At 41.7% G+C, this 27,818-nt stretch overlaps 1 long non-coding RNA gene across 1 annotated transcript; it reads left to right on the forward strand.

Moving 5' to 3' along the window:
* Positions 1 to 345: 345 nt before the first annotated feature.
* Positions 346 to 27,818, forward strand: LOC136374664 (uncharacterized). The gene is made up of 3 exons (XR_010745946.1): positions 346 to 1,094; positions 2,750 to 2,839; positions 27,550 to 27,818. It is a non-coding gene; the product is annotated as an uncharacterized lncRNA (long non-coding RNA).

The following is a 27,818-nucleotide window of genomic DNA, read 5'->3' on the forward strand; positions in this document are numbered from 1 at the left end:
ATTCAGAGATGTCACACAAAGCTTGTGTTATGCCATTTGCAGCCCGGCAAAACAGCTCAGCATTTATGCTGTTTAATCCATCTTCAGAAATCTTTTGTTCTGAAAAAGTTTGAGATCAATCTTGTCAGTATTTACTGACACAAAGCTGATGTAAGTCACTGTGCTCCTATTGACTTCATCTGAGTTGTAACGATTTACCCCAGGCTCGAATTAAACCCAAATTAGGCATATGAAAAACTCAATACCAAACTTTTAAGGAAGATGGAGCTGAATGGCACAGATCTTGGAAACGAGGATGTGGATAGAAGTGGACTGGAGGAAACAGTTTGAAATGACCTGGGACAGTAGAGACACAATTCAAAGAGACTTCAGGAAAAACAACCTTATCTAAAGCTTTGCATTGATGAAATGATTTATTTCCCTGGCTAGAAGGAAAGAGGAAATACAGAACTGGAGTTCAGATCTGAGCACTGTCAGTGAGGTTGGGGGCATAGGGACTGAATTACACAATGTACGTGCTGCAGTGTCCTGGGCTTGTCACTGTCACAGCAATTCTGGTCAAGGTACACAAACCCTTTTTTCCATTTCTCCTCCCCTTCTTTTTCTAGCAATTCTGTAATCATACCCACCACAGAAGGAAGCTGTTTCATCCTCCTGTACACTGCAGTGATGCTGTTTGTTTTACCTTTGTACTTTTTAATCCTTTTCCATTAAAGCTCTGTAATTGATGTATTCGAATGTGGTGAGCAGTGGCCTCAGCTTGCTTTGAAGAAAATAGACTGCCTTACTTCATCCTTGGCAGAATCCAAAAATGCTTTCCCGTGATTATTTCTTGGCTGTGTTAAATCTATTTCCCTTTCAGACTCCGCAGATAGATGGGATCAACTCCTCAATATCTGAAGGGATGTGAAGTTTTTCAAATTATTCACATATTTTGGTGGCCAAGGTTTAGTGTTTCATTCACATGCAGGATTTTTGTTTCCAAACCAGGCACTGTGGAAGCAGGCAGCATCCCAGACCAGTGGAGGAGCTCAGCAGGAGGAGAACAAGCAGAGGAAAATATTCCCAATGCTGTGTGGCTGCTGGTGGCTCAGGTATGCTGAGGTAATTTGCAGGTTCTTTGGACTGAGGGAGACTTTCTGGTTCGATTGCACACAGCAGGAAGAAAAATAGTGTCAGGCTCTTCATTTGTACTTTTTTTTTCTCTCTCTTTTTTTTTTTTCTTTTTTTTTTTTTTTTCTTTTTCTGTTTTGCAACCTGGGAGATATTTGGGGCATAAATCAATTGCTCTTTCAGCGAAGAGCCAGGAAGATTTGCAGCCTCCTTGCTCCAGGTGAGGCCAGTGCAAGAACAATGGGAGTGAGGATAAAACATGGGCAAAAGGGAACACAGTGCAAAAGGGGGTAGTAACCCCTCTGAGAGCAGGTTTGAGCACAGAATGTGTTCCTTATGGTGTGAAAGGGCCTGAAAGTGCTCAGCTCTTCTGGAGAGATGCCTTGTCCAAACTGGGCTGTACCTGGGTATGTGCAGCACAGGAATAACTTGGCAATTGAATTAAATTTTAGCCTTAACCCACAGATCCCAGTATACTTGATCAGGTGCTTTAAAGGAATAATGAACTTTCTAAGTAGAAAAATGTGAAAAAAACCCCTTGAAGATGTTATGTAAGAAGCAAATCGGACATAAAGTTTATGATCCATCTTGGCCTGCTGTTATAACCCAAACGTGGAGGGAGCACAGTGAACCTGAAACACCACAGTCAGCTCTGCAGCAAAATGAAGCGTGGCAATAGAGGGGATGTTTAAATACAGGATTTAAAGAAAAACAAACCCAGGGACTTCTAACAAAAAGTAAAACCTGATATGGGGAGTAATGCATGTGTATCTGTGAAGTGCCATTCAGGCACAGGCAGTCCCAAAGGCTTTACAGCTTTTAATAAAAATACAGTGTGAATAAGAGGAGGCTGAGATAGCTGTGCAGGATGACGTGCATGTTAATCTAGTATTTAAAAAAAAAAGGAAAAAAAAAGAGTCCTCGGAGACAGCAAAAACTGAGGAGCTGTTACAGGAGGGAGAAACTGCGCAGAGGTGGGATTTGTGGCTGTGGTGTGGATGTTGGAAGAGGAGGGATGTGGCCACGTCAGGTGTGTGATGGCACTGGGAGCAGGGAGAGAGACCCTGCTGACTCAGGACAGTGGGGTTAAATCCCAGAGATGGCACTGCCCTCTCCCAGTAGCAAATAGGGGAACCCTTGCTGCATCTCATAAAATCAGATGTCACAGTGATTTAGTCCAAATTGGTTTTAAAAATATTGAGTCCCTGATACAAAGACTCTGCAGATAATCCATAAAACTATTATGTTTCTCTTTCTCTTAATCCTATTCTGATTTTTCTTACCCCTATCAATAATATTAAACACCTCTACCTGAACTTGCATCTCCCCTTGTCTCAGGTCTCCATGTATAAATTTCAGACAACAATGTTTTCTTCTGAGGTTTTCTATATTTCCTGTGAAAATGATAAATTCTGGGGCAAGCATCTCTGAACTACTCTGTGTTTAGACACTGCCCATCCAAGCAGAGCCCTTATGTCATCCAGGGGCTTCCAGCTCTGATTGTGGTAATTTCTGAACCAAGAAAAAGAAAAAATATTTCCTCTCTATTTCATTAAATTGGGTAATTGAAATAAATCAGTGTTTTTTGCTACTCCGCAAAATTGAACAAATGTTTATTGTAGTTCCCCTGTTTCAGGCAGCTTGAACAGAAGTCTGTGGTGGTCCAGCTCATTGGAAACTTTTGTGCTGGAACCAGGAGGATGCTACAGCTGGAGCTAATCCGTGAGTAAGTTTTCTGGAGGCCATTATGTCTCTCACAGTTTTGAGGTTTTTCTCTAAAGGAGACGTTTCTCTGAGTGTGAGGCAGAGAGAAAGAGCATTTCCTCGAGGGTTTCAGTTATCACACCGGCTAAATACCCCTTATTTTTAGTCAGAGCCTTCTGAATATGAGATCCCACTACAGGTAGGTGAAGTGACCTCTTTGGGTTTGAATCTGCTCCTCTCTGGCGGAGCTGCAAAGCTGCAGCTTTGAACAGGAGCCCCCTCCTGCTCTGTGCAAAGCTCTTTGAATTGCCCCGATAGGCTTCTGAGGCTCCCTGGTTTCGTGCCAGGTGCTTTGAAGATGAATGCCCAGAACGAGGGGAACATGAAACAAAACTGACTCCCTTATGTCAAGAGTGAGCAGCAGATTCCTCAAAGACCTGCAGCACAATGGTGCTCCTTGGTGGGTGAGAGGAAATGGGCTGTGGCTCGCCAGCTTGTCAGAGCAAGGGCAAAATTGCAGAGCAGGGCTGTGCTTTGGGTGGTAGAGCAGCAAAAGGAAGGTTTTGGGGGAGCTCCATCACTTTCAGGTCTGGAAAAGCTTGTTTTAAGCAAAACTTGTTTTCCTTTTTTTCTGGCAAAACTTGTTTTTCCTTCATCAGGCTCCGTCGGGTCTCACTTGACGAAGGGAAGTTTATAGTTATTAATTTTGCTTCCTCCAGAAGTTTGCTGTGTGTATTCCCACGTTTTCTTGAGGGGGAATATTTTTCTTTGTCTCCATGAAAATCCTCGCCCCAAATCCTTAAACACTCTGTACCCACCATAACTTTTTCAATACATTTTGATGGTGACCACCCATGGTCCTGGGAGCTGAAGGGCCCTTGGGGGAGTGGCACAGCTGTAGGAATTTTTTTTTTGTTATTTCTCTTATTCTGAATATTTCTGTGACAGTTGATGTGAAAATATCCATTAGTGTCTTTTTAAAACCTGATGGATCTTCTGGCTCCAGTGTGTGTGATCCGAAAGTTTTCATTAGCATCAGATGTATGAACCCATTTCTTTGAGGGGTTAATGGGCTTGTAATGCAAAAAAATTGAACTGATATCTCAGGAGAGACTGGGTGTGGGAACAGAAGGGAGGGGAACAGGAAAACAGATTAAAAAAACAGCGAGAGATTTGCTAATAGTGGTTGGAGATATTCTTCTCACCTGTCCTGGGTGACTGTTCAAATGCAGATGTGTGAACTCCTCTAAAGCAAATGAGGAAAAGCAGAACCCTTTGGGCCATAATTCTTTTCCATATGTGATAGATCCCTCTTCCTTCCAATCAATTAATTGCATCCTAAAAACATCTATTTCTCACCATTGACTTTAAAGGGATTTTAGATGAGTGGCTCAGATATAGCTGTCTACACAGTAAGTGATTAAAGTTGGGTTAGATGAGCTGGCAGACTCCACGGGGTTTTTTTCTTCCTTCATGCCAACCCTAAATCAAAAGGCATCTCATCAGAGTATTATAAAATACAGCCTTCAGAGGGAGAGTCTTCTACTTCCATATTCTGGCATCTGAAGGGAGGAGGGAGACTCCCATCAATTTACAGAGAGGTAAAGATTTCATCTCCCTCTAGAAATCATGGCCATAATGGGAAATTCAGACATTTATGAGATTTGCTTAGCCAAGGCAGAGCTGAGCATGTGGATGTTTCTGTTTGTAGTGTTGCAGCAAAAGCAGAGTAAGAGACTATGTTTTAGGAGTTATTTACATTTTTTCCCCTCTCTGGTTAAGTTAATAGCCCGACTTTTACCTGGGGAGAGGCAGACAGAGTCTGTGTGACCTCACTCATGCAAAATGGGGATAAACTGGGAAATGGGGCTGATTTCTGGTGTTTATTAATGGGGAAGCTCCCAAAGAAACATTTTACCAGCTCACCAGTGAGGAACCTCTTGCAAGTTGCGCCTGGTTTATGTTTCAATTTTAAAACCAGGTAAGGTTTTAAAACCAGGTTTTAAAACCAGGTAAAAGAGATGAGCAAGTTGCTGGCAATTGGTGAATATTTCCCTTGGATTTCAAAAGCTGGCAAACCTTGAATATACTGTAAATATGTTCTTCATACCATAAATATCCATATATTTTAAGGCAATGTGAATTCCAAGGACGAGAGAAAGCAGAGCAAGAACTGACTTAGTTTTAAATCAGAAAGGGACATGTATTTGTTTCCTCTAAATGTTAATTCCTCGACATAATGGGTAAAGTATCAAATTATTATTTAAACCCGCAAATAAAGTGCAAGTCCCTTTTCCCATCTCTAAGTAATGTTCTCCTGCCAAAGGATAGGCATGGCTGTATTTTTTCCTAATGGAATCTGCATAGCTTTGCCCTGATAGTCCACTGCTGAATATTGATGGTGCAATAATTGGCTCTTTATTGGTATATTGTGTTTTCTTGGGGGTTTTTCTACTTCCTGCAGTAAATCCTTTTCGAGTTTTGCTCCTTTTATGGTTTTGTGTTCACAAAAGTTGATAGTTCTGGTGGAACTGCAGGACTGTGAATAAGACTCAGGATTTTGGTTTGTTGTAGGCCATGTATCTGGTAGCTGGTATCTCTCCTTTTATCTTTTTTAGTGGAAATATCTCTGCTGTTGCTGTCTATATTTAGCAGGAAAACTCAATCTCTCTCCTCTATCTGTTTTCTCCTATTTGTCTCTGGCTTGAAGGGTTGGTGGCACTCAGTGCTGGATAAATGCAAGGAAATCTAATAATGCCTTTCTAATATACCCATTTATCTGCTATCATATTTTATTTTAACTCTTCATGCAACTGTGCAATCATTGCTCCATTGCTATAATTGGATTTCAAAGTATATTTGTGCCATTTAATTACATCTATAGCTTCTCTGTAAGGGCATTCAGAGTAATTAGTAATCTTCTACTTTTTAGTGGAATTATATTTTATATCAACTGTGCTCACTTTTCTCTTCAAATTCTTCAACCCATTTACACCAGTTTTGCTTTTTAAACTGGAATTTCCAGCATAAATAATCATTAGGGTTTTTTTTTCCTCCCCACTGTGAATGTGAACAGAGTCTAATCCAGCTTTCACTGGAGTCAATGGTAATCTTTTCATTTCCTTCAGTGAAAACTGGATCAAGTTAATAGATTGAAAATTGCATTCAAGGCAAAGTCACATCTTATCATAGAAATAGTTGTGTAGCAACTCCTGGGGTATTGATAGAAAGTGCAAAATAGATGGTTTCCATTTTTTGTTATGGGGTATTTTATAGATTCTCTTATCCAAATTTATTAAATTTTTAGCCTGCAAGTTATGGCATTGCAATAACATTTAAAAGATTAATTTTAACCTGATTTTCATGATTAAGTAAATGCCTTTCCACTTGAAGATTTTTGTGATTGGATCTAGAACTTTGCTTTCCAGACCACAAGTTCATCTGTTCATCTCCATTAAGATGCCTGAGAATGGGCATTTTTAAGTTTTAAAAATACTTTTTCTTAATTTTTATTTCAGGCCAAATATTTGCCAATTTTTAATTTTTTTTTTGCCAGCTCTCTGTGTCACTTCAGAGCTGTGTCAGTTCATGGACAGATTTAGTCCTCTTGCTGTTGAATATGAAAACCTGCAAGCTCTTCCCTCTGAAAGTGTAATTCCAGCAAATTACATTCTCAAGTAGGCAGAAATTTATGATGTTCACTTTTTCCAACACGTCAATTTTGCCACTGTTGGGTGGTAACTATATGTACCAAGAAAGATCTTTATTTTTTTAAAAAAATATTATTTCATCTGGCTTGTTAAGGAGTTATTTTTCTCTTCTGCACTGCTCCCACTCTGTTGATTAGAGGTTTGTTGCTTTGGTAATGTGCTTCTCCTCCAGGCTGTTAATGATTACAGACACCTCTCTAACCTGTAATTTTGGGGGAAGGTTATTGACAAGGTGAGATGACAACAATTGTAATTGTTTCTATGGCTTAGAAACGTCCTTCATCTTTGCTGGCCATGTGTCAGGACTTGGGATTTAGACAGAAAGTGGAGCTGATGCCCAGGATTAGAGGCACTTTCTTGTGTTATTTATTCCCAAATTGTGCCAGTTCATAAGGTTAGAAAGAACACTGTGAAAGATGGCAAATTGCTATTTAAATCTTGATGAAATATCAATGAAAATGGTGCCTATTCCACCCCCAGCAGAAGGTGACTTTGGTAGGTTGAGGATAGATCCTCCTGGATCTCCAAAGAGGTGCTCACCCTGGTGTGATTTTAGAGCCTCGGGAACATTTGTGAGCTGGAGCATCTTCAGTTTCAGAAGGCAGGATAAGAAATCATTTGTTCATCCAGCCTTTTGATCGAGAACAGAGACATTGAACCATTTGTATTGGAGATTTTGTTGTTTCCAGCACAGGGAAATTGTTTATGAGCCTTAAATGGAAAAAAACCCCTAAACCATAACAATAGTTATAGTTATAGTAGTTATATAGTTACAATATAACAGTAATGAATAGTAATTCCATTACTAATCATTTGAATGGAGCAGCATGAGCACCCATGCACCTTAAATTCAAACCTGAAATCCTGCAGGTATTTTCATGTCCTGAGAGGAGCCTCACCATTAATGGGAGCCACATTCCCACATCACTCCTCATTGGAGGCTGGATTTTTCCAGCGGATGCCTTTGAGCACTTTGCACTGAAATTTTGTCAAAGAGTGACTGGTGTTTTGCCACTTTAAAAACATGGCAACATCACAATGTTCTTTTAGAAATGACTCCAGGAATTAATTGCAAATGACTTATTAATGAAACAAATATTCAGCTGTCACTGGAACCAAACTCCACAATACGCTTAATGATTATTTTTTGAGAAAACACTTTTGTGTTTGTTTGATCTGCCTCGTGTTAACAGCGGTAGGAAAAGAGGGAAGCATTTGGTGTCAGAATGGAAACTTGAAACTGGCAAAAAGGAGAGGAAAAACATCAGCCAATGACTGGGAAATAGGCGAGAAGCCCAAAGAAAGAGCAGATGCCTAAAAATTATGTTGGAAAACTGCTCCCCCAGGCAGGCCTGGTTGGGTAATAAGGGTCAAACCTGGGGACAAATAGGGGAATATGGAAGGGAGAGATTTCACAGTAGCATTAATTTTGCCACATTTGGTGTCTGGAAAATGAGCATGAAAGAATTCGCCTCGTATGGGGTTGGTAAATCTTTGCAAACTGCAAAGAGACTCTCAAATGAATGTGGAACATCAGCTGTGGCTCTGCAAATGACCATAAAAATAGATGTTGCCGATTAGGGAATGTGCATTCCTCATGGTTCTGGCACTGGTCTGGGATGCACCACCACACTTCCCTGCCCAGAAGTGTGTGCTGGACCCACGGACCCTCCCGGGTGCCCACGGGCCACCCAAGGGAGATTTTTCCACAGGCAGCTGGCTGAAGCCATGCATTTCTCCAAGAGTTCTCCTCTGCGAGGGCCAGATATAAATAGGTAATAAAGCTTTTCCACGGCTGCTGTTTACAAGAGCAGGAACACGGGGCAGGACACGAGCGAGGCGGATCCACCCGCCTCAGGAACACATCTCAGGTGTCCTTCTGCTGGTGCTGCTAAATTATTTACCACTCAGCTAGCGTGTGCCTGCATGAGATATTGAAAGGAGGGAATCTGAGGTGAAACCCCATCCGTTTACCCAGAGCTGACACTGGAATATTCATTATCGCATTAAATCCAGCCACAGTGAAAATGAAGGCTTCCGTTGATTATGTGCTTGCATAAAAGGCTTCTTTGGTGGCAGGCCCGTGTGCCAGAGATCTGAATATAAAATCAAGTAAGTGGAAACCATTTTTTTTTATGGTAAATTTGCCTTCTTGGAAGTTATGAGAGTTGGCAGGTTTAAATTATGCTTTAAACCTGCGGTGGATTATGTGATTTTTCTAACTGGCCGCAAGCAATACGAGATGAGCAACACCACCCCAATCCCAGCCACAGGCCTGAGCCAGGATTTCCAATGCAAATAAAAAAAAAATGCAGATTTTATTTGCAGGGAATGGTGCATATTCATCTCAGTGCAGTGCTGGTTTGGCAGGGTTGGTGAGGAGGTCTCCTCTTCCCGAGTGCTGGGTCTGCACTCACCTGCCTTTCCCTGTCCCTCCTCATCCCGACTTTATGTTGGAGCGGAGAGAGAGCACAGCTCAGAAAGGGGATTCAAAGAGCCCATTGGATTTATGATTGTGGGAAAGTATGGGAAAATATATAGGATTGGCCAAAAAAAGGCATGAGGGTTTTTTTCCATCCCTCCATCCCTCCACCCCTCCTGTGCTTGCTCCTTCCCTGTCTTCCCCCTCCACCAGGAATCCTACTGAATTAAAGGCTCAATTAAATCTTCCTCTTTGGGAGGCAGCAGAAAAGATAAAAATGCTGAGATGAAGCAGCACCATGTGATGAAAGGCCACCTCTGGAGCAGGTTGTCCCATAGGGAAGCAGGAGAGCTGGAGGCTCTGGGTCGTTTAGGGCTGTGAATGAGCTCTCAGGAAAACTGGCACAGTGAAGGTTTGGTGGTTGTGGGCATTTAAGAACAAAATGCTGTGGGATGTAAGAAAAAAACCTATTTCTGTTGGTGCTGAGAACAAGGATTTGCCCACAATTAGTAATTTACTGAAAGCTGTGACTGGTTGCATCAGTGCAAATAATTTATAAATAATTTAATTTTTTTTTTAAAAAAGTCAGTGTTCTCCATCCCGTAATACTTTCTAATTTGGGAAACAACGGGTAAGAAACAAGATGATCAGTGACCAGATTTGCCTGGTAAAAGATTGAGATGGATATATCAAGATTTGGAGCGTAATTGAAGTGAAACCGTCATCTTCCAAGAAGTTATGGGCTTTTGTTTTCTGGGAATGCTGGAGATATTCTATGGTATGTTTTTCCCTTTCTGCCTCCTGTTGTCATCTGTAATTGGAAATGTATTTTGTGGGAGAGAATAAAACAAACATTGAATAGATACAAAAGCATCAAGAACTTTCAGCTTTGGCTAATCCCTGTAGACAGCACAGAGAGAAACAAAATGATCTGTAGCTATAATTGAGAAGCAAAAAAAAAAAAAAAAAAAGAAGCTATGTTTAATAAACATTTAAAGGAAGAATTACATGTGCCACAAATCCCCTTTTATATTGCACTTAAAATCTCCTTACCTGCCCTTTAGTTTTCATGGTTTTCCTTATCTTCAGTGTCACTTAATCACATTTCAACAGGATTTGCTTCCTCGCTGCCCATCTGCTCTTCCTTTCTAGTGCAGCATTAATGCCACAACACCATCCCAGTAGCTCCCTTCTCTGCCACTTTGAAGTCAGACACCTGGGGATTCAGGGTTTTTTCATTCAGGTTCAGACAGAAAAGAAAACTACCTGGTTTGGGGGAGTGACAGATGCTGATTTCAAATGGAAATGTCCAGCTCGGGGTGGGGGGTGAAGGGGTTTTGACTTTGACTCCTGTGGGTGTGGAATGTTTGGATCCAGTGGTGATCTGTACTTCTGCTGGCCATGGGGAGCTTCTTCTGGGCTTGGGGAGGTACAGGCACTGCTCTGCTTCAAATCTGTGCTGAAGAAGGGTCACCCTCTGAGGATATTAACAAAATTGATTAATGAGTGCAGAGGACAAGGCTGGGTTCCCTCCTGGACACCCACCTGGCTGGTGTGGGCTGCCCAGCTGGATCTGTGTTTGCTGAGTTAGAGGCATCACTTGGAGAGTCTTCATGTGGTTTATTAATCCTAAAAGCATTGAATTAATAATCTCTGTATTTATGACTGTCTAATTTCCAGAGTTAAGGAAGATTTTGTGTATTGTGTCTTACCAGTTCAGGAGCTCAACAGTGTGGGAAGGTTACCTGGAAAGGGGAGAATGTTTTTCTTTAGTGTTGACAGAAGCTGTCCCAAAAGAGTTATGTGCTGCCCTTTGCACTAAAAAATGTGAAAAAAAAATTATAGAAATCCATTGTAATTCCTCATATGATTGTAAATGAGTCTATAGGGCATGGATGGGAACAGGTCTGTGGTACACCTGGGGGTATTATTCTCTCTCATCACACTACCTTTGCTGGACATCAAGCTCTTATGATAATTCATAAACCCCCCTTTTTTAAAGCTACCTGATGCTTGCAGTGATCAATACTTGGACCTCTGTTCTCGAAACATTTTTTAATTAAATAGATAAGTTGTGGGGTTCTTTTTTTATAAGAAAGTCACTCAAAGTGAACTTAAGCCAAATTATTCTGAGGTGTTTGTGCCAGCAGAAGTCACTCTCGGTGTTTCAAGTAACATTTGTCTCAGATCTTAGGAGGCAGAGCAGGATTCCAGAAAGTCCTCTGTATCTGAGTGGGGATCAGGCTCAGCAGATGCTCATCCATGCTCGGTGCTGTAAAGACAAAAGACATCAGAAACTGGATGTGCTAAAGCAGTGCCAGAGGCTCTGCCCTTTGCCTCCTTGAACACAATTCTGGACCTGCTCCTGGCTCAGTCTGGGATTGTTTGAGCTGGTTTTGGTGGGAACAAACCAAAATGAGGTGGGGCCACCCGAGCCCTGTCAAGGAAGGGTGCCCAGGAGGTGACAGGGGACAGATTTTTTTTAGCCCACAAACTTTTCCTTTAAAGTCTGCTTGGGACAGACCTTAAAGGACAAGTTTAAAAAGAAATGGTGGCTTGGAGGAAGATGAAAGTGCTTTTCTTCAGGACACAGATGTGACAGTGAGAGGGAAGAATGCAGAAAGACTCAAGGAAGCCGAAGCAGAGGCTGCAGCTGAGGCTGAAACCTTGAACAATGAGAGGAATGGGTTTGTTCCACTTTGATTTGGTCAATGAATATGTGGTGAAGACAGGCAAGCACAGATTGATTATCTGGGGGGAGGAGGTTTTCAGAGGAAACATGTCTGAGGCAGAGGAGAAACCACAACAAGGTTGGTCCTGGGACTGACACAAATGAAAGGGTTCAAAAAGGAGGGGTGGCTTCAGCAGTGGAAACAGGAATTAGCAAGAAAATGGAAAACTAAAACCACTCTGAGCCACATGGAAAGCATTCTTTATTGTTATTAATTATTTTTATTGTAATTATTAGTATTACTCTATTAACTAAAGGCTGACTTGAATCTTACGAAGAGCTTCTGTCAGAAGAAGAGAAAACAAGTTCTAAATGTTGAATTTTAATTCTACCCTGTTTATTAAGGACCGTTGGTTCTGTTTTGTTAATATCATGTAAGTAAACAGAATGAGAAAATTCAGTGAGATAAAGATGATAAAGATGATGAACCACTGAAATTTGGTTCCACACTGGGCACATAAGGGAGAAGAGGATGCCAATTAATGTCTTACTAAAAGAGAAACACTTCTAGAAGTAATAATAATGGTTCTCTATTATTTATGGTTGATTTTGGAAGAGAGAGAGTTCATGTTTATCCCAGAGCAGTTGACACGAGCACTGAAGAGAAAAAACCCTTTAACCAAGCAGGAATTTCAGCAGTGAGCTGTTAAAGGAAGTTGAGCTGAATATTGAGGAAAATTCAAAAAGATAAAAACGACTTCAATTTGGTAGTTCTTCACCGGTTCTGCAGTTTGGCAGCTGTCAACATCTCAAAATATCATCTCACCCAAACTGTTGAAAGAAAGAAACCCTTTGATTTTTCCCTTGAGACTCCCAAGCTGAAAATGGACTCTTTGTAGTCTCAGCCTCATTTCAGACAGTTTTTTTTTTTTTTAAAAACATTCTTGCTGGCAGAAACAACTAATTCATAAATAGACTCTCTGTTAATTAAATAAGTTTTATCGTTTTAACTTGCCTTTTAAAATGAAAAAGAAAGTAAATCTCTAACATTTCCTGCTTTATTATGAATCTTAAGGGACTAAGCATCACATTTCTTGCATCATTAATAATGCAAATTAGTTTTTGTTTGCATCTCCTACAAGTTTATAGTTAGAAGTAAATATTTAATGCACAGATCTGGGAAGTCAAATCATGGCTAGTGGAAATTTTCCCTTAGAGGTATTGAAAGGTAATGTAAGAAAGATGGGAGGCACTGTGGTTTCTGTTTATTTAACCTTTCTTGCTCTTGCTTTCCTTTCAGTAGAACTCTTTGTGACTTGTCATTAAACACTTCTCTATTCCTGCAGTATCTGTTTTTATTATCTTTACAGTAGCCACAGAATTCAGCTTTTAATACCATTTAAAGGAGAGGTTAAACACATCTGTAGCCTACTTAAGGCTATAAGGATTGTAGTTTTGGTCCTGATTATTGGCAGGAAAACCAGGTGATTATTTCCAATAATATCTAAAAACTTGTTGACTTTGTAGCAGTTTTATTTCGTTTGCTTAATGAAGCAACGGCCAAATCAGATTAAACTTTGCCCAGGGCCTCTACATCATGCACAGAAATGCCTTGGGAGGGTAAAATACTCTGAGCTGTTTATGTGTTAGCACAGGACAGACTAAATTTAGTGTATACATTCCATATCGGCCTTTCCCCTATTTTTTTTTACACAGTATTCTTGCAAATATTGTAGCACCCTCTGTATGAAATGTCTGTAGGAACGAGATTATCGCAGACAAATTACAGCTGTTCCCCCACCACATCTGGGCTTTCTGCAGTGACTCTTCTCATGTGTGTGGTGGATAACAAAAAATAATAAGTATCCTGTTATTTTGGGCGTGAAATCTGATAGTGAAAAACACACCAGGGAGAATTCTTCAGTGATAAAAATTTAAATAGACCCATTTATCAATATGACAGAGATTTGACCTGAAAGTTAAAGTGTTTGGAAGTTAAGTGGGGTTGTGTAAAGAAAGTTGAGGCGGCGCTACAGATAGACCGTGGGGTTTGTAAGTTATTAAATCAAAATAAAAGGTATTGACAAAACAATAAATTGCCTGGATCACCCCATCTAATAGGTTCTGGGAGCACTAAATACATTTTCCACACTGAAGACGTGTGAAGCCTTTTCCTTTCTCATACTTTTGTTCTCCTCCTTGAAAACATTTGCACCGTGGTTGGTTTTATAACAGATTTGGCACCAAACTGGGCCTGGGGATGCTTTGCCAGGGAACTGGCTCGGAGCAGTGGTGGGAATCAGGAGCAGGGGCACTGCTCTGCTACCAACAGGATTATTGGACTTTGCAGGTGGGGTACAGGTCACTCTCTGGGGGATTAAAATAATAATAACAAACCTGGTATTTTTACTGGGAGAGGTATTTTAGTAATATCGTCTGGTGAGACAGCACTGAGGTGCTCTTTGCTCTCCTCAGCACCATTTCCATGCTGGAAATCCGTGGGATTCAGAGGGGGGAGCAGCATCTGGCAGTCCCCTCCAGCAGGGATGCTTTGGGAAGCTGTTAATGCCACCTCCTCATGTCACCCCCCTAAACCTTTCACAATAGCCATCATCTTCCTGGGAGAGGGGCTGAGTTTGCTCATGGAGGGGAAGGAAAATACCTGTGGGACTCACTGGGATGGAAAGGCTGGCAGTGGGTGGTGGGACAGCTCTTCACTCCCAGAGTCATCAGCTGGGCCCTGCTTTTCCCCAACTCCACAGGGCTGGGGCTGAGTACCCCCTACCTCCTGCTTCCCTGCCGAGGAGGGAATGAGGCTGGCCCTGTTTGCCTTGAAAATGACACAGATTTGAGACTATTTCCCCTCCTGCGGATTTCTCCGTTGAGAGGAGCATGGAAGACATTACTATTTATAGTGCACAGTACGTGTGCCCAGCGGGACATCCCCGAGCAAACATCCTACCAGTTTGGAGGTGGGATGCTTTCCAGCTCCGTGGCCCCCAGATGCCCTGTCCCCTCTCCCAGGGAGGTGGGAAATCACACAGGGACACCACCCATCTCAACTCTGCCTCTCTCTCTCTCCTCTTTTGAGATGAGATGCTCACCCCCTGCCACAGAGCAGAGGGTGAGGCTTGGAGGCAGAGCAAGTTTTCAGCACAAATAATTAGAGGAAAGGGCCCCAAAAAATGAAGGGATTAGGGGGGAGTCTGGTTTGCGGATGGGCAGCTGGTGTGTGTGTGGGAAATGAAGGTGGAAACTTGGCTTAACTAAAAGGGTTTGTGGGGATCCAAGGGGACGAGGACCAGCCGTGGGACCTCAGATCTGTCACTGCCACTCTCTGCCTGACCACCTGGGTATTCCTGTGTGGGTTTGGGATATCAGGACCTCTTCAACTAAGTTTAATCTTGATATGGAAAAGATAGCTGACAATGGCAATAAAAATAACAGTAAGCAGTTGGAAAGGCCCAGCTCAAATCGTGCTCTGTCAACAGCTTTCCAATCTGTATAAATATGAGAGGAAAGACAAACAGCTGTGATTTCTCTTTAAGAATGTGAGTATCCATTGTCATGGATTTAAATTAGGATGTTTTACTTGTACTGTATGTAAATTCCTCCTTGGCAAATAACCCATGTCCACTAATGTATGTGTATTTTGGGTCTGTATAGTTTGGGTCTCTGTGAAATACAATGAAATTTGATAGCACGCAGAAATGCTTGCATGGAATGTCAAATTTTTTGTGTGTGCTTCTCACATATCCATAAATGAGTTTACACATTTCTAATTACTCATTCAAAAAGAGACTTTACAGCACTTTTAAAAGAGAGCAAATTTTTTCCCTACTGTGTTCTGTTTTTACAGCTTGTGGAAAGCTTATTTAACGAAAGTTTAAGTAATCAGCGAAAGTCATTTCTGAGCAAAGACTGACAGATATGAAGCCTCTTTTTACACTTCATAAGAGGTGGAGAGGGTAGCCATAAAATTTACAGCTGAATAGTACTCTGTTCAGCTTAAGTTATAGAATTATTAGTGTTCCAGGCATGTGAGAGGTTTTAGGGATATGAAGTATTTAAAGTGACTCTCTGGGTTTTGTGTAGATGAGCTCTGAGTGCAATACTAATAACAACCCACCCTTCCAAAGGCAGCGACCTGCACGTCCCATGGGGCTGATGTTGTGCTAAAAATATGTGTTTGCAGCTAACTGAGCTTCATGATATATTAATAAAACCCCAGCAACGCGTTCCCTTTGCAGAGACTCACCTCTGGCTATGAAAGTATGAATTCCTGGGATATGGAAATGAGCGCACGGGTTGTGTGGGTGAGGAAGGAGTGGGGAGGGAGGTGGCACTGTCAGCATCTCTGTCCCAGCCCCTGCAGCACAGGGACAAGGTTTTCCTGCAGGAGAGACCTGGATACAGAGTGCTGGGACAATCGGTGGCTTCTGCAGGTCATGACCAGTTGTGTTTAAAAGGGCTGAATAAAAGAAGGAGAGCTGGGCTGTGTTATGAGACTGAGAAATGGGAAATCTCCCTTCCAGGTGGTAAAAATGAGTGTGGTTTTTAGAGCTATTTGTATGCATTTGAGTGTGAATTGTTCTAAATATCATGAGGTGGCCACATGTTGTAATTATGGGTATTACATGCAAATATTTATCATTGAATCAGAGAATGGTTTGGGGTGGAAGGCAGCCCTAAATGCCATCCAGTCCAAACCTCTTGACATGAGAAAGGACATCTTCAGCTAGACCAGGTTACTCAGAGCCCTGTCCAAGATAATCTTGAATGTTTCCAGGGATGGAGCACCTTCCACCTCTCTGATCAGCCTGTGCCAGTGTTCTGCCACCTTGGTTAAAAAAAAAAAAAATTCCTTATGACAACATTAAGCAAACAGAAGCAACTACTAAAGAAGTTAAATATTATGCTTGTTTTTCCATCCTTTCAACCTGTTAGGTTTTTGTTGCTTATTCTGTTATGCTTTAGCTGTACCTGCTTACCCAGGAACAAACAACAGAAAATCTTTTGTAATCATTTAAAACTAATTGTATGAGATGGAATCAAATGTCATTGCAGTCAGCTTCAAGGTTGGCCAAGAACTGAATTGGGGAGACATCTTCCAGCCTCACTGCTCAGCCCTGGAGAGCAGAGACACAAGGAGGTGACCCAGTGTACAGCTGCCATGAGTATACAGTTTAAATACACATATTGTAAGGTTTATATTTTTTTAATTCGCTTTTATGTGAGCCAAATACAAGCAGCCTCGTAAAGCTCACTCTTGCACCAGATTAAAGAGGTGTCTTGGTAGCATTTATTGGTGGTTCATAAATCATGGTGGCACTTTGTTACTGTCCACGAGCTGGTTTTGCTGTTAGAGGTTTCAGTCATGAAGATGTACAGTATTACTCCAGGCACAGTTGTAGGCCTACTGAAATTATGCTGAAGTGTTTTTGGAGGCCTGAAATTTGTGGAAAACCTGTGTGCGTGGAGTGATGTTGGAAAGAGGACACATGGGGTACCTTTAGCTGCTGCTTTAAGAAGCACTTTAACTAAATACATGGAATATTGTCCTGTGTATTTATGAAATTCAGGAAAATCACTCATCATGCCAGTGTGAAAATTCCCAGAGTTTCCCCCCGACATCTACTTCAACCCAATTTAAGGTTTTCTGGGTGCTGAGCATTCTGATTTCAGGTAAAAACCTCAGTTCCAGGGGCAGTGCCAGGATTTGTCAGACCCTGCATGTTTCCAGTTCAGGTTGTTAATGCCAACAATTCCCAACCCTATTCCCTTGACTCCAAACTGTATTTGGGAGGCGTTTGGTGCTCCTGCATTCAAACAGTTAATTTTCACTATGTTCTGTTAAAGAAAAGGAAAACTGTCACCCTGTCATTTTAGAGTCTGACACTAAGCTTGTCAAAAGAGACAGCTGTTAAACTGAATTACTGTTGACACGCAGAGAAACGGCCCTTGCCAGATGTAAAGGACATCTGCGGCAATGAAGTGGTACAGGGTGGCTTTTAAAATGTGGTCATACTGGTATTTGAATAGAGCTCTATGGCATTAAAACGTGGCCTTGACTCAGACAGTTTAAGGCAGCGAAGCAGAGCCAATGCCAAGCACAAAGAAGTGCTGATCTGTTGCTGTATCCATAACTTAGGCATGAATATGAAAACAGTGCAGTGTCAAAGCTATTGAGCTCTTATCGTGTATCCAGGAGGATGTGGGTTTAAAACACAGTGGGAAATATTTTGTATTTCTGGCTCCTCGGCTGCTCGGGTAGGTGAAGTGGAAATTCATAAGGTGGATTATGCGGGGAATGAATGGAAATAAGTCGTCTTGTCTTCAGCTAACAACTGCTCAGACAAGAATTGCAGAGGGCATTAGGCTTAGGAAAGGAGGCTGGATGTGCCTCACCGGCGTTCCTGATAACACTCCCGGGATGTGAAGGATGTGCTGGGTGCTGGGGAGGTTCCCCTCTGGAAAGGGGACAAATAAAAATCACTGAACAGAGAGACCTGTGAAATTCTGCTTGTGTATCTTTATATGCTTTTCCTAATAAAAGAACCAGGATACCGAATTATTATTGTAAAAACATATAGTTATTATGAATATTTAAGAATTTAGCAATTGAACCAACAGTAGGGAATTCTGCGCATTATATAATAGTGCAAGTCTTTGATTTGCATGTCTTTAGTGTAGGAATGAAGCTGTTTGGGAAAAAAATGTATCAGTTAAGCAATTTTGCTAAATGTATGAAAAATGAAATGTTATGAGATGAAGCATGTATTCATTATGAAATGAAATTGATGTTTGACGCCAAAAAAAATTATTCAGGCCAAACATCATTTTAAATACGTTAGCAGATCATATCTTGATTTAGTTGTGTGTTTAGGGATAGCAGAAACCAAAGAGTTTCCATCTGGGAGCAAGAAGGCAAATGGTATTTCTAAATGACAGAGGTTATCCTGCTCCTTTCTGCAGGAAAACAACAACACCACCAGCAACAACAGTTTGCTCTAGGCAGGAAAAAAGGTGGAAGAGGTGGGGCTAAGAGGGGTTTTCTTCTTCAAAATAGGGAATGTTGCTTTCCAGTCACCTGTATGCTGGAATGCTGATGTCAGGTGAGATGGACTCATTCCTCTGCAGGGCTGTGGAAAGACCAAGGTTTGTTTAGGCCTTGGGGTGATTTGGGCTGGTGCCCTGCATTGCTCTGAGGGCATCCCTTTCCGATGGAGATCATCCCATTCCCACAGAGATCATCCAGTTCCCATGGAGAGCACCCCATTCCAATGGAAAACATCCCATTCCAGTGGAGAACATACCATTCCCACAGAGAACATCCCATTCCCATGGAGAACATCCAATTCCAATAGAGAGTATCCCATTCCCACAGACATGATTCCATTCCCACAGAGAATATCCCATTCCCACAGAGAACATCCCATTCCAATGGAGAACATCTCATTCTAATGGAGAACATCCCAATCCCACAGAGAACATCCCAATCCCATTCCCAGGGAAAACATCCCAGTCTCACAGAGAACATCTCATTCCCACAGAGAACATTCAGCATCCCGTGCTGCTGCCTCTGCCCACCGCTGCAGTTGCGAGAGGTGTAAGATCCAGCTTGTGGTCCAGCTGGGCGCCTTCCAGATGGCCAGAGACACGACTTTAGTGGGTGATTTATGGAGGGGTTCTGGGCAGGGCTGCTGCCCAAGCCGACCCCAGGCCACCAGCACGTGTGGCCAGTGGCGCTCCCACCACTCCATATGGCCATGGTTGGCTGGGGCACAGCAGGAGAGGATGTAGCAAGTCCAAATATCCACGACTGAACATGGCCCATCCTGAAATCTCATTTGTCAGCAGCTGGCAGAGCTCTGCCATGCACTCAGGAGTGTCAGGGTTTAACATCTGTGGCACAGAGTGTTTGAGCAACCCTCAGGAGTCAGGGCATCCTGCTTTGTGCCTGCTGGGAAGCTTTGGAGAGGAGCAGTCAGGATGAATGTGCTCCCCTGGGATAAGAGAATGTGGATATGTTTTGGGGTTCAGGATCTTGGGAGAGCTGCTTCCTCAATAATAACTCTGATGAATAAATTCTGAATGAATTTTAGTCTGTGGAATGCAAGGGAGCAGGTGGCTGCCCAGCAGGATCATCCCTGGGAGCCACTGCATCTTCCAGTCTGGTGGAGTAAGGGCAAGACAGATTTAGGAGGAAATTCCTTTACAAAACACTGGCATGGGCTGCCCAGGGAGGTGGTGGATCCCCCATCCCTGGAAACATTCAAGGTCAGGTTGCACAGGGCTGTGCTAGGACAGGGATGATCCTCACCCTGCTTAATACTGGAGTTATTTGGGCAGAACCTCCTGTTCACCTCTAGAAGGAGGTTTTATTCTGCAATAAAAAGGGCTGAAATCTCCGTCCCTCTTTTCACTGCTCAGTGCTGCAGGTTTTAGCCAGAGCAGACTCACCTATTTCCAGAGGCTGAACGTTGCTATAATGATTAACTTTTTACAAACAAACACAAAGTGGAACATTTAAATAAACAGGAGCAAGCTAATTATTAGATGGCAGGGGTTTTTTTAGAGCTCTCATAATGTCAGCGTTAGTTTATTAAAGCTTACCATGAAAAATCTCTTTCTCCTAATCTAAGCTCTTTCATACAGCTTCCCACTTTGATTGACACCAAAATAAAATAACTAACCTATAAATTATAATGTACGGTTTAAATGATGGATAAATGCATTATTTGCAAGGCATTGCAAGGATCAACATATGCAATTTCTAGAAAATAAAAAATATTTTACGCAGATAATAATAGGGCAGAACTCAGCTCTTTTTGTGAATGTTCTCACTGCATACTGCTATTAGGTGATCCTTAAGGTCCCCTCCAACCCAAACTATTGCAGGATCCTATGTTATTTTTAGTAATCAAACAGATCTGGGGGAAAAAAAAGCCTGATGTTAACATCCATTTCAACAACAGCATCATCAGCACCAGGTCAAAAATCGAAATCATAGAATCACAAAAGGGTTTGGGTTAAAAGGGACCTCAAAGATCACCCCACTCCAACCCTCCTGCTGTGGACAGCGACCTTCCAGCAGATCAGGTTGTTCCAAATCCCACCCAAGTGAACACTTCCAGAGATGGGGCAGCCACAATTTCTCTGGGAAACCTATGCCAGGGCCTCCTCACCTCTTCTTTCTTTTCAGAGACACCCCCAACTTTGTGAGTCCCCAGTAAGTAAATTTCTGTCACTGAGGCCACCCCAAAATCCATGTCTGTAAATACATCCCTACTCACCTGTCTGCTGATGATGGAAAGGTGCCTTTCTTTCCCATCCTTTTCATGCCAAGGAATGAAACTCCCTGAGCTCCCTGTGTTCCCTGGGAGAGGGAGAGCAAGGCTGGGTTAGTCCAGCTGGAGATCTGTCTCCAGGCTGGAGTGTCCTCTGCAGTGTTGCAGACATGGGAACTAAGTCATTTACCAGCAGAAAATAATACACAATGGCTCCTTACAATCCGCCTGTTTGCTGGGAAAACAGGGATCTCCAGGGAGGGAAGGACTCCTTGTTACTTTTTACACACCCTATTTGAAATGGAGGGGTTTTAGACCAGCTTTTATGTAGCCTGATAACTGCTCCTTACTGGAAGAAGAACCTTGGATAAATGGAATCTGCTCTGTCAGGGCTCTGCCTTGCTCAGTGAGGCCACCTCAGAGTGCTGAATACCATTAATGGGTTTAAATTTGACTCTGCAAGTCCCAACATGGAAAATGTGCCTCTTGTCCCCAGAGTTTTGCAGCTTAAAATGAGTTAATAGCACATCTCAGGCTAGATCTGAGTGCATATTATAAATGACTAATTTACTTCACAAATTTAGCATTTCCCCTGCTTAGATTGTGATTTCTGTGAATAATTTTCTGTATAAAGGTTTTTTGTTTTTTTTTTCTCTCTCTCTCTTTCTTCGTGGTTCAATTTGAAGAAATATTTGGAAACTGAGGTGATTGTTACCTTTCTGTGCTTGGGTGTCCAAGGAGTGGTTTTGGCTGACACCTAAAATTCAATTTCCAAGGCTGGTGGCAGAAAAAGACAAGTTTTGTAAAGACAAAATGAGACCAAGGGAGAGAAATTTCCTCCCAGCACACTGGAAAACTTCTCAACAATAAAAAACACCAAAGGATACACAACGTGTGTGGATGTTGTAGCTCTGTATTCAATCCAAAAACGAGGCAACCTTTCCTCTGGATTTATGGAGTTTAACACTGCAGGGAGTTTGGGATCTTCACAGACGATAACCCACATTTTAGTGGTGCCAAATCTTTTGTGATCCTGGCTCGTTTGTGGTGGGAATAGGCTCAAGATAAGGTCATGAGGAATTATATTGTTTCTTTTATTTCCCCTGTGTGGAATTCTCAAAAGCCCGTTGCTGACTGGATTGGTAAATCACATCCTGTATAAATATATTGATAAATACCAATGTATCTTCAGCTAAGAAGAATCAGAGATGTCCCAAGGAGGAAAATTACTCCTCTTCCATCTTTATTTGCATTGAAGAGGTTTCATGTTTCAATGACTTCTTCCTTAGAATATCTTTTTGGAAGCCCTGTGAAAAGCCAGGTAATATATCCTTACATATCCTTAGTCCTGTCCCATGTCCATGTTTTAAGATTAATATCACAGGTACAACCAGTTCTTCCAAATGTCATCTTTTTCTCTTTTTGACCTTAAATGTTAATGTACTCTTTCTGCTTTATTTTCTTTTCAGGAATTCTGTTCATTACTTGAAATGAACATACAGCAAATAGAAGTTTTCTCTAAATTGGGTCAAAACTCCATTTTTTTGCATCTATTTTCTCATATAATTAGCTATCAGATTGGTAAAGGGAATCTGATTTTCAGCAGAGGAGCAGTTTTCTTTATTTTTGCTTCATTTATAGGGATTTTTCGTATTTCATAAAAGCTGTAGGTACAGGTAAAGATCTCAGGAAAGGGGAGGGTAGGTACTGGTGTGCACACTGAGTAGCTGATTTAGAGAAATGGGGGTCCCCTGGGCCTGACTTGCAACCAAATGACCAAAACACTTTGCCTTTTATTTATTTATCCAGCTACTTAACACTTCTTACTGTTTCTCTTAAATGAATTAATTTACCCTACAAAGCACTCCTTGCAATAATCAATGACTCATTACACTGAAAGCCCGCAGGAAATACTAATTAAATGAAAAATGTGCAAGAGGAATGTGCAACTTTTGTATTTCTAACGACCCAGATACTCAGTGCTTTCTTTTTTTTCTTTCCCTGAGTTCTCATAAGTTACAGGAGAGGTTTTTGCCTCCAGCCACAGGGAGCTGAGGTGGCTTGGAGGGTGGTGATATTTCCCAGACATACCAAATCCAGTTCATTTATCATCAATATCCACAGGAAATAATAATCTGTTTATGCATCACATTTTTCTGAGCTCTGTGAGGTTCTAGTTATGAATTCCTTCCAGCTGCTTTTCTCATTCCCACAGCAGAATTGCTTGAGAAGGGTTATCCCTTATCCATCACTTACTCCAACAATTATTGACTGATAGCCGCTGTAATTCCAATTCTCCAACAATCTTTGATAAAGGTTTTGTGTTGTTGTTGTTATGCTCTGAAATGCCTCCTCACCCATAAAGGCCTTGAACTCCAGGCTGGGTAGTTGATACAGCCACCTTTTGGGGATCTTTGAAAAGGAAGAGCTTAATAATATGGAAAATGGAGGTTTTATGAGGGTAGAAATGCTGAACATGAAAGTGGGTCCAAAACTCCTGCCTCCTGCCCTGTGGAAGGAGCTGTGTCCTGCTTCCTTTGGTGAAGGAATATCTGAAGCAATAGAGGTTTCTTTTATCCTGGACACCAATTTTTGGAGAATGTATGTTAAGCCAGGTCTTGAAATAAAGCAATCAAAACAAGGTAAAGAAAAACACCCCCTAACCACCACCACCACCACAAAAAAAAAAAAAAAAAAAAAAAAAAAAAAAAAGCAGCAGTGGCCAAGCTCATTTCCTTCAGATCCTTTGCACTGCTGGTTTTGTAGGATACCAACTTTCTGTTCTGGTCTGTTCCCCACCAAATCACACCTCAGATTTGTTGGTCCCTCTAAATTTGCTTACATTTTTTCCACAGATTTATGTTTTCTTGACCACGAATCTGTACCTGCATTCAGGTGCACTCAGGTACTGCTGTTCCCATTTAGCTCAGCACTGACCCAATTCCAGCCTAGGGCACTCCCTATCCTGGAAAAGGTCAAGCCACAAACACCAGAAATAATTATTTTCCTTTTTAAGTAACAGGGGGAAAGAGGGAGAAAAAGAGAGGAATGAATTCCATGCTCAGTTTTAAGGCAGCAAAAATTCAAGTCAATTTAGCTCCCCTTGCTAATTAATACTCCCAAAGAGCCATAAAATGTAGCAACAGAGAGGATGAATCATTTAAAGTGGAGGTGACCAAGAAAAGTCTGGATGAACATGATATTGCCTCTAGTTTTGGTTTTCAGGCAATAAATTGCATTAAAAATGGTGGCAGAGTATTGAAGATTTTGGTAGGACTTTGTTCTCAGCTGTAAGGAGTCGTGTTTCTATAGAGATATCCTGGGCTGCAGGACAGGGAATGCAGGGCAGGAAGGGTAAATTAGAGAGCAAAAGAAGATTTCAATCCCAAATAGATGAAGCTTGAGATAGAAATGCCTGTTTTAGCCCTTAACTCTGGATTTTTAGAGAGAAAACAAATGGTGGTAGTGGTAGTAGTAGTGCGCTGAATTTATTTATTCTGTAAATCAAGAGCTGGATATTTTCCTTTCTCTTTTGTAATTTTATTGAAGGAGAATTATAGAAATCTTTTTAGTGCTTCAAGGGATTGATACAGGTTACATGCCTGGCTTTCAGTCTGGTTTCTCCCTCAACAGCCTTTGGAATTCAGTGGGACTGATGGATTACATAATTTCAGGAATTAGGCCCTAAATTCTGATGTCTACAAAACATAAAAGAGCTTGAACTGCGTATATTTTGCCCTCAACCTGCAATATATTCCTTAAATACAATAGAAAAAAAAAATCATATTAAATTGTCTCTATTTGGAGGTACTTTAATATCAGAGGAGATTTGCTTCCAGCTAAGAAAACATTTGTTACAGAACTAAAAATGTTTGATATGCTGCTGTATCAGATAAAGTTTGTTAGTGCACAGTGGCACAGCACTGATAATTGAAGAACTGGCAGGATTTTTGGCAGTAAAAGATCCCCAGTGAGTGCTAAGCTCAGTGGGGAAATGTGATGTATAAATCTGCAGTGAGAGCAGAGGAACAGGAGGGGAGCAGCTCTGCACTCAACCCTGGGAACCCCAAACCACCACCAAAGGACGTTAAAGAGAAATAAAAGGGAAGAGATGATATCTTGGGGCATAAAAGCTGTTTCCAAAGAATTTTCTTGTTAAATATAATGTTGGACAAGAGCCCACGGAAATTCTCAACTCACTGGGGACTCCTGCTGTCGCTTGGCATGGTCTGGTCTAGTGGAGGAATCAGCCCCTAGCCCTGCCTTTTCCTGGAATATCTAATTCCATGAGGAGAACTGGTCACTGGAGATATTGAGAGAGATAAGGAAAGTCCAGGCAAGACAACCATGGCCAAAGCTGATGGATAAACTGGTTTTGTGTGGTGGGATGAGGAGCACCAGCTTGTGAAGGACTGATGGCCACGATGAGGGTTTGTTATACCCTGAATTAGCCAGCCCTGGGTGATTCCAGGAGGAATGATGCAGGTGAGCCTGGAAAGAGACGGAGAGGGAACAGCAAAGTCACCAGAGGAATGTGACAACAAACTCCAGAGAGCAAAGGCAGTGCCACGGAGGGGGAGGCTGCTCGGGCACCTGTTGTGACAGCTGTGACTAAGCATACAATGACCAGATCAGGGTGAATAATGAGACAATCTGCTCATTTAAGAGTGGATATACAAACCCAGCAGGGACATGAAACTGTTTTGCTTTGTTTTACTGATAATGTGTTATTGGAGTCATGTCTCTGGCTGTGTCCTAGAGTGGGTTCAAAACAATTACTTACATAACACAGGATATATTTAAGTCAGGGAAAAGCAGGGAGGGAGAAATGTGTGTATCTCAATTCCTGGTTAAGAAGGAAAATGAAATTATGTTTTTCCGTATAGATTTATTGATTCCCGTTTTTTCCAGCACAGGGATCCCCGCCTCAAGGGCTAGATCCCCCTTGCAAAACTTGAACTGGAAAGTAATCAAAGAACAAGACTAAGCCCTGTGTCCATCCCCTTCCCAGCTGCTGCTTCCTACCCAAAAAAACACTAATTATTTTAATTGCAAACTTCTTTAAAATAACTCAACCAATGCATTCTCCAAAAGTTGGAGGCCACCTCTGGATGCCTCCAGCCTGGTCCGTGGTGGCCAGGCAATATTTAATGCAGCCCTGAAGTGCTTTTCTCTTGTAGTGCTCTGCTTTAGGAGTTGTCACATGTCTTCTGGATCAACTTTGGGGTTGACTTTGAGGTGGCAAACATTCTACTTTCACAAAAATTTCACCCATAGGTGGAAGAGCATGGTGTTTGCTGCTCACAATGCAGAGTAACGTGCAGGACAACAGGGAAAACAAAAGGAAAAATTAAACTCCCAAAGCTGAGGAATCGCAGAGTCCAGGGCAACCGCCCATGCTGCAAAACTGATTCACAAGTAATGGCATTCCATGAGTGAGTGACCACCCCTGCTTTAATTTCAAATGAAAACCACATTGAGAAACTCAGAATACAAAGACGAGATTTGTGGAATGTAAATACCTGGTGGGTGCAGCCAACCAGCACAAAATATCTTAGGAGGGAGATGGAGCTCAGTCCCTGCTGGAGTTCCCTATGCCTACAGATCATCGTGTGCAGGGAGTAATTGCAGCAGGGTTTGTCAACTAATTTGGTGGAGGGATGAATTCTTTATCTATTAATCAATGTAGGGAAGCATGAAGCGCCTATAAACCATTCATCTCACTTTGGCTTCTTGTTTACCTTTAATTAGAGTTCTGATTTGATTGGGAAAAAAGGTACCTTGGAATAGAGAGGTGTCAGCTGGAGCATCTTGGACAGCACTTCCTGCTGTAGGATCCTCAGGGAAATGGGTCTAGTTTGGATCTTTATTTCCAAAATAAGCATCCATAAATTGCTCACAGGGTAGGACCCCTAAATCAGAGGTAGATAAAAGGATGGTTACAGTGCCAAATACCTCACCAATTAGAAGGAAGTTTGTAGCAGAGTGGATTAATTAATTTTTAATTTATACCTGCTGTGGGTCACCCCTCTTTTCTCTCTTTTCCCATTCCCTTATTGCTGTATTTAGGTACAAGGAGGATATTTATTTGGAGAATTTCATTTTTTCACCTATTTCTTTATCTACAGTTGAAACAGAGTGAGACCAATGTTGTTGTTGTTGTTATTATTATTACTATTATTATTGTATAATATATTTTTGTCTTTTAAAATTGTTTACTTTTCTTTTCCCAGAATTTCCATGAGGATTATAGGCAAGTCTGTAACACCTATACAGGGCTATGGGATGTTTTATAACTGTTGTGTTGTGTTGTGTGTGATGCAGATAAAGGCAACTGCAAGCAAAGGAAGTCCCAGTGGGTGACTCACATTTCATTTCATTTTAGCCTGACTTTCAATCAGTGATATTCAATTTTTTTTTTTTAAGAGAATCCTTTAAAATGCTTTTATAAAATGAAAAGTCCTGGTAAAGCCTTAGAGTCCTACATGCAAGCGTGGAAATCTGCAGCCTCACTAAAAACCGTGCAGTAAATGTGCCATTCCTTGGTGCACGCTTATTATGGGTAAATATTGTTCTCTGGGTAGTGCCTAGAAATTGTAATTAATTTCAAATACGCCCTCTTTTTGTCCACGTATGCAGATTTCAAATCTGTGCCGCCGCCGGTTTTGACACCGTGCAGTGAAGCATCCCAGCTCTCAGATGTCTGGCTCTTCCGAGTTGTGAAATGAGAAAACAAACAAACCCAGCCATTCCAGCCCTGTCAATCTACTTCTCAGTGGACAGATGCCCTGGTGCCAGAAAAGCTTCATCCCGTGATCCCACACCTCTTGGCAGTGCCAAAAAAAAAAAGAAAAAAACACCATAGATCTACTGGATGCAAAAGCACGACTGTTCCTCACCTCAAAAAA

This window comes from Sylvia atricapilla, chromosome Z, assembly GCF_009819655.1.
Source record: "Sylvia atricapilla isolate bSylAtr1 chromosome Z, bSylAtr1.pri, whole genome shotgun sequence".
Taxonomy (NCBI): Eukaryota; Metazoa; Chordata; class Aves; order Passeriformes; family Sylviidae; genus Sylvia; species Sylvia atricapilla.